General features: G+C 39.6%; 1 long non-coding RNA gene across 1 annotated transcript; it reads left to right on the top strand.

Annotated features, from left to right (window-relative positions):
* Positions 1 to 6,013: 6,013 nt before the first annotated feature.
* Positions 6,014 to 6,889, top strand: LOC127797936 (uncharacterized). Its single transcript, XR_008022306.1, has 2 exons — positions 6,014 to 6,124; positions 6,700 to 6,889. It is a non-coding gene; the product is annotated as an uncharacterized LOC127797936 (long non-coding RNA).
* Positions 6,890 to 10,235: the final 3,346 nt, after the last annotated feature.

Below are 10,235 nucleotides of genomic sequence, written 5' to 3'. Positions count from 1 at the left end.
GTGTATCCGTTGCGTTGTATTAAGACTCGTTTAGTTTAAGATTATTGATCTTGATAGTTAAACGGGCAAGACTGGGGTTCGCGGGGTTTTGTTTCTGCATGTGAAGATTGTTCTTGAAATACCGCGAGTGTGTAACTTAAAGAGAAAAAAAAAAAAAGAAATCCCGGGAATACCCTTATAGTGACACGCCTGGCGAGACGGGGTGTTTCAATTGGTATCAGAGCCCTAGGTTAAAACCCTAGGACGATTTGACTAGGTTGTTAAACTTAGCATGATTAGAACTATTGAATGAGAACTTAGAACGGGATTATGGATTCTAGGAGACATTCGGAACATAGTCAAAATGGTATGGAGACTCTAGAAAGGTGAAATTTGAGGTTTTCAATTTGAATATACTTTTAGCGTCAAGGGGAGACGAACAAGTTCTATTCATATCTTTTGGAAATTAGGAAGCTAGTGAAGAGGGTCGTCGAAATGAAAGAGATATATGATCCAAAACCTTTGAGGAATAAATACTTTGGTAATTCCGGTACAGCTTGAAGTATAGTATAAAATCTCTTTCGGAAGAATCTTAGTGAATCGTCTTAGTACCCTCCCGTTTGAGACATGTTAAATAATGGTGGTGTCATGCCCTGACAAAGATAAGCGAAACGATGGAGATTATTAGGAGAACCTGTCAAGGGCGTGGGAAAGAAGAACGACTTGAAGATCTTAAGGTTAAGTTAGATATCCGAATTGAGGACTTAAGAAGAACGGATTCAGTTAGGACTAACTAGTGAAAATCCCAAATGGAGACTTAGGGGAAAGGAATTGGTAGATCATAAAGACAAAATCCCTGCTTGGAGATTTAGGGGTTTGTCGGTTGAAGTCTTTGAAATTATTAATTGGAGAATACTAGATTTTGCTGAGTGATGAAACATTGGATTGGGAGTTAGCATCGAACAATATGGGTCGAATGTAAGGTTGGTTCGATAAACCATAACTGAGGATTCGTAAGAATCGAAAACCGTAGATTGGAGATCATTAGTTAAAATCAATCACACTAAATGTTGGGATAACTGGTGATTATTAAGAAGAAACAAGTTGTGGACGATTAGTTTGATATGACATAACCTAATTGTAAGTCAGGTTTTGATCGAATGACATAAGGATTCAAGGGAAAGAATGACTTGGTATAGATCGAGAATCCTAAGGAACGACCCGATAAGAAACCCAGGATGATTCCATAAAAGCTTTTGAAAATAGAATTCGAGAATTTTAAGAATCCGAAATTGTTGATGAGGATATTGAGATAGAGAAACCGGAATTATTGGTAATGGAAATAAGGAAATATTACCATAAGAAAATGACTCATAGGGACGAGTCGTATGATTTCATATGTTATTCAAGGACAAAGAGAGTTAAGGCGTAGATTTAAGTCTTATGGAAGTTTTGGGAGATGATAGAAAAAAAAAAAAAGAACTATATCGAGGATATTAGTTTAGGATCAGACGAGGAAAATGAATCGGAACTAATTGAGGATCGAATTCTTGTTTGAGGTGTTTAGAAGTTTTTCTTGGTAGTAATTGGCTTGAATAAAATGCTCTAGGTTATAGTGAGAATTTTCCTTTTGACTCAAATTTTGATAATTTAGGATTTTGGAATTTCAAATAGTGACTACGAGACAAAGAGGGATCGACTGTAAATTAGCTATCATTAGGGTCAAGGTGCGACCGAAAAATTATTTGGATATCAAACGCAAGAACCGCTTGTTTTGAAGATTAGAACTTTTCAGTTAAATTGGAAATTTGAGAGAATCTTTTGGCTTATGGAGGATTTTCAAAATGAAACCTTACTTGATGATTTTGAGATTGTAAGTAATATAAGGAACAACGATAGATTAGAGATTTGTGATTTAAAACGAACCTTGGAAATTAGAAAAATTTTGGGATAAGTGAATTGTGAGTATGACTTTGATGTTGCTAAAAGAAAATTTATGCGTACTGTATATACTTGGAGATAAAATGGTATTTCAACCTGTGGAGACGATTATATTTTAAGCTTAAAATGACTCTAGCCGATTTAAGAAGATACAAACTCAAAGAAAATAGTTAGCATAACGATGATTATCAAGGACTGAGAGGTAGTCATAAAAGTCTTGGTTTGAATTTTAAGGCACCAAACAATGAGACAGGCTTGCTAAAGCTTGTAAAGATATCTTGGGATTTGATTAGGTCTGAGCAAAATTGAAGTTGGTCCTAATAGATTCAAAGAAATAGGAATGATTGACATAATGATCTGTATAGTGAGTGTTAGTTGAAAGTCAATCGTGGAATAAACATATAAGGAGAATGAAATTTCTAAGCCAATCTTGTGATAAATTAAGCATACGGCCGTGACGAGAATATGGTTGAACGATCTAGTATAAGTTTAGAAAATGAAAAAAAAAAAAAAAACTGGAAATACAATTGATGTTGGAGTGTTTTATAAATTATGAACGTCTGCAAGAGCAGCAACAGGAATGCGAGGTTCCGTCACATGTGTAACAAATTTGGAAAGTAAAAGAGATTAAATTATGAGAAAGAAATCTGAAGTCTTAGGAATGGTTAGGATAAGGGTGCTCGATACGATTGAGTGTTACTCTGGAAAAGAACATTAGGAATCCAAAAGATCAGGGAGTTGGATTAGTACCAATAGAACCACTGTAGCTCTCAGAGATGGAATGAGGAATTCTAGCATAACGATAACACCTTTGGTGTTGGTCTGTAACAATGGATCTGAGCCTAGGGACCAAGGCAGAGGACTGGTGGTTGGCTCGCGGTTTGGGGTGTGATACCTACGAGTCGGAGCAACACAGTGAACTGTGGAGACGGTCAGGTGTCAAAGTTTGGACGACACTGAGGATGTTATGTATGATTTAGAGTCCAAACTCCAAGGGACCAGAGCATCGTGGCAGGATCCCTAAATCATTATGGAAAGGTTGAAGGATTGGAAGATGACCTAAGCAGGTTAATTGCTATGTGGAATATGGTAGTCGATAATCAAAAGAGAATCGAAAGAAGGAAAAGTAATCTCGAGTGACGAAACAATGTTGGGCAAGCTGTTAACGGAGATTTGTAAAGGATTCTTCTATGATAATTACATCCATGATAGAAATTCGTGAAGTTAAGGTTACCAAGAAAAGAGGAGTGCGCTCAAGAAATTTAGGAGTTGTGGTGAAATAATAATTGTGTGCATAGGCCAAGGTAGGTTCTAATCAGGAATGGAACGATCCTTGATATAAGCGTGAGTTGCGAACTTACTTAGGTAAATGTGTTTCTTGGATGTGGCATCTAGAAGAAATTTAACTCTAGTTATTGACTTAACTTTTAGTTTCGTGTGCCTATTAATACGCACCCCAAGAATTGTGAGCAATTGGCTCCGATTTAGTTGTTTCGAACCTTGCCTTCGGTGACATAAAAAGATTGGAGTAATAATAAGTATACCTAGGTACCCTTGAGAACATGAGTGGATTTTTCAAAATGAAGTCAAAGTTAACATAAAGAAATGGTAAGATATAAGTTGATGAGCAAACAAAAGTGTTTATCTTTCCAAGAGACGTGTTATGATTTGAGGAAACATATAGTAAGCTGTTATAAAGGAAGAAGTGAGTTTTAGTTGCACTACGAAAATTTTATTTGGGTTGTAAGACAGTAGGCTAAGCTATTAAAGTTATGCTAGGTGTTGCTAAAGACCCGATGAGAACCAAAAGTTGTTCAGTAAGGTTATCATTTAAGGAAGTGTGTGAAAACTAGGTCGCCTAAAAGGGACAAGATTAAATCTACTCCTAGAATCGAGAATAATAGGGACCTTGTTTGACTCAATAGAAAAATTGTTTCTCATGTGGAAGAATATGGAAAGTACCGTTTAGTTGAAATAAAGCATTTGGCGGTACTAGGTTGAGGAGCCACAAGTGATGGACGTATATAAAAATGGAATGTTGTCGATAAATTGAAATGACACGAGAGTTCTGTGTTGGGATAAAATGATCTGATTGATGAATGGTGTTTGAAAGAGAAATAGTAACATGTCAGGATGTTAGGTTCCTGTAAAAGAAATTGTGTTTTGAGATACCTAAATGGATAATTTGCATAACCAGCTGTAAGAGGCTAAGAAGTTATTTTTAAAGTTAATATTCAATCAAGGTAATGATAATTGAGCAAGATGTGTGGAGTTCGTTCAATATTATCAAATTCTGTGCAAAAATGGCAGCCAAGTTAGTTCAATCTTTGCATGATCATGACATATGCATTAACATAAGAGTGGTTGGGAGAATTATTAGTCAAATAAAATAGGTTTTGAGGACACAATTAGAAGTGATATTGGGTTTTATAAATTATTTTGGGATTCGTGTAGCCACAGGTATAGAGCTACAACGGGATATTCTGGAAACTAAGTAAGGTGCTTGGTAAGCATGAACCATGTTAGGACGTAAATTATGAATAATTGTTAAGGATTAGGAAAGGGTATTTGGGACATTTCAATTGGGAGTCATTAGCAATAGTGGTGATACAATTATCACGGACCAAATTTCGAGGACGAAATTTATTGAGGGGGGGATAATGTAATACCCAGGAAATTATTAAGGGTATAAATGATATTTGATGAAGGGTATAACTAGAATGATAAAAAAAATGAGGCTTTAGGGTACACTATCGCAGTCTTAAGCGACTGAATCAATCAGAGGGAGTACCCCGGACCCTCGATAGCCAAGGAAAATTGTATAGTATCAACAAGTGATTCGAACTATGATTTTTAGTGATGAAATAAGTGGGATCGGGAACAGTTTTTGGTACAGCTAAAAATGCAACTGCAAATTAGGCTTAGAAACCGAATTGATATAGGAGACTTCCGGGAAGTCAACAGAAGCCTGAGGGGGCTCCGGTTTTTAATAAGAAACAACCCTTCAGCAGTTTTGGGATGAAACAATAGCCCGATGAGGACTCTAGGGCGAAATCGTCATTATCGAGTAACTTTGAAATTATTAAATTTGCGTTTTCGGTACTATAATGCAAATTAATTTGAGGTTTAAAGATGCAATTACAATTAGAGATTTACCCAAGTGAAATTAAGATGGAAATTAGGGGGTTAATGTGTAATTTCTTTATATTAATAGTGTAATATATATATAATACGCATATTCGTGTGTGCGTGGTGGCTGGTTTATGCGAAGCTTCTGGGAAAGCTTCATGGTCGAAATTCCTTGGAGTAGTGGCCAAGTCTTGACGCAAGTAAGAGTAAGGAGTGGTGGCCAAGGCAATTGAGTCGGTGCTTGGCCTATAAATAGAAGAGAAATGAAGGAAGAATGGAAATAAAATGGAAGAAGGAAGTGGCCGAGAGTTGCAGCCAACCATGGCCGAATAGAAAGCAAGCTTGGGCGAGCAAACGGCCGATGTAATCGAGGAGGAGCTAGAAGCAATGCTTGTGGCCGGAGGCAGCCACAAGAAAAGTCGAGATGGTAACCGAAGCTGTCCGTGGTAGGCAAACAGCATCCATGGCCGCAAGCTGCAGCCATGGATGCACATGCGGAAGGCGAGGAGCGACGAGGAGGAGGCTGGCCAGTGGTTGTGTGAGGTCCAGATAACCGGAAGTAGCTGAGAGGCTGATTAGAGGAGGCCGGGATGAACCGCAACAGCAAGCGGCAGCCATGGCCGCAGGCTGTTGCAGCTGGGCAGCAAACAGGGAGGCCAGCAACGGCCCCCAACGATGGCTCGGCAAGGTGGGTGGTGACTAGCAGGGTCGGTGGAGGTCAAGGACGTAGCTGGTGTGACCGGAGATGGCCGTTGGCATGCGGGCAGCCGTGGCTGGGTGGCTGGTTCGCTCGCGGGAAACAGAGAAGAAGAAGCAGGGGAGAAGAAAGAAAGAAGAAGAAGAGAAGAAAAGAAAAGAAAAGAAAAAGAAAAAAAAGAAAAAAAAAGGAAAATGGAAGAAATGGAGAAAAAGGAAAGAAAAATAGGGAAAAATGGGGAAAAATCTCGAAAAAATCTTAGAAAATTCAAAGGATTAATTTGAGGGTAAAGGAGCATGCCAAAGCTAGGAAATTATTCAAAACGCGCATTTTAAGGCTTAGCACGCATTACGAGGCTAAATTGACTTTTCGCATAAGGTGAGTGGTTTGATTTTAGTCTTATCTTGACTCGAAAGTGTTTTTAAGTGCTTTTGGTGAGTTCTTGTGAGTAATTATACGCTCCTAGACTTAGCTTATTTTACAAGGCTTTTACTTACATTCGTTGTGTCGATATTCACTACATTGCATTAACTGTTTATTTTTAGAATATTGGTGCATGGCGTGTAAATTTTCATATCATGTGGGGTCAAGTCTAATTGCATCGTTGGGTCCATATGGGGCGGTATGGGGTCTACTTGAGATTGGGACAATGTTAATCCAGGTGAACGGGTGTCACACTGGGGCACTCGAGGGAATAATGTTAAACCAGGTGAACGAGTGTCACGACGGTGCACCCGAGGGATTAACGTTGGACCAGGTGAACGTGTGCCACAGTGGGACATTCGAGGGATTAAGTATGTCAAGGTGATATCTCGAGTTAGACGTGTCTTGCATGTTGTCGTATAGTATGCCATGCTCGTATGTCTTTCATGCATTGTATAACTGTTTCATACCTTCACTTAGATGTTTATCATCTAATCTGGGCTATGCCCCTGGAACGTTTAATGTTCCAGCCAGGGACTGCTGCGAAGGCAAGGATGTGGCCGGTTGAGGGCCAATGGTGCTTAGTTTGTTAGTCGTTGTAACGTTTGGAGGCTTTAGTATGTATTTCAGGTTGTAAATGAACAGTTGTATAATAGCGATTTTATCATTTGATCTGTATTAAGTATTTTGCTATGGAAATACAATGGTGTTTTGGTATTAGTGTATCCGTTGCGTTGTATTAAGACTCGTTTAGTTTAAGATTATTGATCTTGATAGTTAAACGGGCAAGACTGGGGTTCGCGGGGTTTTGTTTCTGCATGTGAAGATTGTTCTTGAAATACCGCGAGTGTGTAACTTAAAGAGAAAAAAAAAAAAAGAAATCCCGGGAATACCCTTATAGTGACACGCCTGGCGAGACGGGGTGTTTCATAACCCAATTATCGAGACCGAGGATAGAAGACAATTGGAGCAAGGGGAAATGCACATTACTGATTTTGGGGACACGTAACAAGGCAAGGGAGATGTGCCCCACCCCCGATGCTTGTGGACCAAGAGTTAGGCTCCTTGTGGAAGTCATCGATTCCTCGAAGAAATCCAACTGTAACCACAAGGGGACCCTGTAATAACTTGAATTTTTAAACTCAAATATGAGGTGATACCTAAGGTTATTAGGTTCTAATACTTGAGGAAATAAGTCATTTCAAAGGATTGTAGAAGCCTTGAGACAAAGGTTCAGTTTCTGAACCAGTGGCAAAATCATAAATATTGAAGTCGGGTAAAAGTGTAATTTATCTAAAATCTTGGGGTGCTAAGTATAATTTATCCATTTTTTAGGGACCAAAAAGTGCAATTTTAAAATAGCCCCGGGACTAAGTTGCAAGGGTCTAAGTGCAATTTCGTGAAAAGTTTGGGCCAAAGCATCGTTTCTTGAAACTTTAAAAATATCTTGTATTTCAAAGTCAAATCAAATGTAGTTTTAGGTAAAGTCCAAGTCCAAAGTCTTTTGCTTAGCCTCCAAGTGGGACACATGGCAAACTTCCATTGGTCATTTAGAAGAAAAGATAAGATCACATGATGGCTCATAATGACCTTCTGAGGTGGCACTGCGTGATTGGCCAAGGAAAAGCTTACTTAGTCTCCAAGTTTGCAAAAGTCTCCAAATCTTATCCCTAAGGACATGTGGCAAGCATTCATTGGCCACTTAGGAGATAGGATTTGAAGTCTCATGATGACGCGACACATGGCGCGATTTAGTTCGCCGGAGTTTCCTATAAATAAGGGCTTTGGGGTTATTCATTTTGGACATTCTTCAAGAGGGGAAAGAAAGGTATTTTGGAGAGGGGAAACACTACAAAAATAGAGGGAAGGTTATGCCAAAATCAGGGGAGAAAATCGGAGAAGAAACGAGGCTTATCAAAAAGTTTGAATCTCTATCGTAAAGCATGCCAAACGTCTGCGAAACTGCAAGGTAAGTCTGATTTCTTTCCATAATCTAGTATAGGGGTGAAAGAGAAGCATGTAGGAAAAAATGGGGGTTAAATCGGAGTTAAAATGAGAAAGTTATGGCCGAAATACCAAGAAGAGGCGAAGCTGTGCGATTTTTTGAAGGCGCGTGCTGCTCACACGCCGGCAAAAGGCTGCGTGTGTGAGCATGTTAGCCACTTTCCGGCAGGGCGTGAGGGCGCGTGAGACCCCCCTCTTGACCTACAAGTTTGTAGAGTTAACCCCCTTTTAGTTACCTATAACCCTATATAAAAATATGTTGAGTTGGTTTACGAAACTTATGATATTTGCAGAAAACCATTCCCGAACGGTGGGAACAGTGCACCGACAAGCCCAAATCAGCAATGTGAGTGATTCCTGCATGTTTTGTGACACTTTGAGCATTTGTTGCTTCACTTGTGTGTGGATGTTGTCTTGCATAACATGCCTTTGTGGCTTACACGTCATATTTTCCCTTGGCTATGCATATTCCTTTTGCTTTGTCATATATCATGTTTGTGTTGGTGATTGTGGCTAGTTGTTGGACCATCATGGAAGAATTCGTGCTCTTACGGTGAGCCAGGGGTGACTATGATGACCGCGGGGGTGATTGCAACACTCTAGCATTACTACCACAAGGGTGGATTTCATAATGGCATTATTGCATTTGCATGCACATATACTTTCTTTTCTGATTCACTCACTTAGATGTCATTATCTAACTCAAGTGTTTCATACCCCTGGGATATTCAATGTTCCAGATTTAATAGAAGTGCCAGGTGTTCTAGGTTTTGGTTCGAGCAAGGGCAAACAGGTGGTACTTGGCTAGCTTTGGGTTTCGCAGCCAGCTTGGGGGGTTTTATTTCATTATGTAATTCAATGATGTATTGTAATAGCAGCTAGGGTACTCAAGTTTGTAATAAGTAAAAGGGTGCCCTACAGTTGTACTACAGTAATAAGTTGTGTCTTTCTAGAGTATTGAGGGTCTTTTACATTTCTTGCACTTGTAAAGGAAATATAGTGGAAACCCCATTTGTTTAGCTTTGATTAAGATTTCAGGTTTGATCCAATGCTTCCATTGATTAAGGGTTTCCATAACGCCCGTAGGTGATGTCGGTTTATATTTCGCATTGTTGTGTATTTTGGAAAGTGGGGCGTTACAGACCCCCTAGTCCATCCAGGATTACACCTCCCATGGTGCCACTTACGGATTATGAGCGGCTCTAAAAGAATTATGAAAAACTAAAGCACATGAACAAAAAGCTCTAGAAAAGCAATGAGGAGAATGAGAAAAGAATGCAAGGGATTACGGCTTTGTCACAAGAGATGATGCCAAACATTCACATTCCACATATGGGATTCACAGACACTGGAGAAGGACGACAGGGACTCCAAGACTATTCCCTAAGAATGGCTCAACTCGGGATAAGGATTTGAACACTGGGACCCAACGATCGTGCCCCGAGACTAATAGACCCGCCAGGGGAATGTGGCAGGCGAGCTGGGAAAGTTCCTATATATGAAGAAACAACTGAGAGTACCCATTCAAGGGCTCTTTATGTTCCTCTTCATTGCAAAGAAAGAGCAGAACAAGGATCACTTGACGCGACTGGTGTTACACGACTTATAGAAGAGGTGTTGGAACAGAGACAAGTGATGATGGTACGAAAAAAAGCTTTGTCCAAGGGATTTCCTTTATTTGATGAGCTCTTGAAACAACCAATGCAACTAGGATTCAAGCTACCACAGTTGTTCGTATATTTTGGGAAAGAAGACCCTGAGAGGCATCTTTAACATTTCGTAACCATCACCGTGTTACATGGTTGGAATGAAGTCACCAAGTGCTGAGCTTTCCCTCTCTCCTTAGCAGGGCAGGCTCAAAAATGGTTCACAGAATTGCCAGCATGACATATACAATCATTTGAACAATTGAAGAAAGAATTCCTGGAAGCGTTCTCGACCTACATACAAAAGAAAAAGAGTGTCATGTATTTAATGAGCTTACAGTAGAAGCCCAATGAATCCCTAAAACAGTATATTGAGCTATTCAGAGTTGCAACTAAGGAAATAAGGGATCTCCCAA

The sequence above is a fragment of the Diospyros lotus genome, chromosome 3 (assembly GCF_014633365.1).
Source record: "Diospyros lotus cultivar Yz01 chromosome 3, ASM1463336v1, whole genome shotgun sequence".
Taxonomy (NCBI): domain Eukaryota; kingdom Viridiplantae; phylum Streptophyta; class Magnoliopsida; order Ericales; family Ebenaceae; genus Diospyros; species Diospyros lotus.
This window is presented reverse-complemented; position numbering and strand designations above follow the sequence as displayed.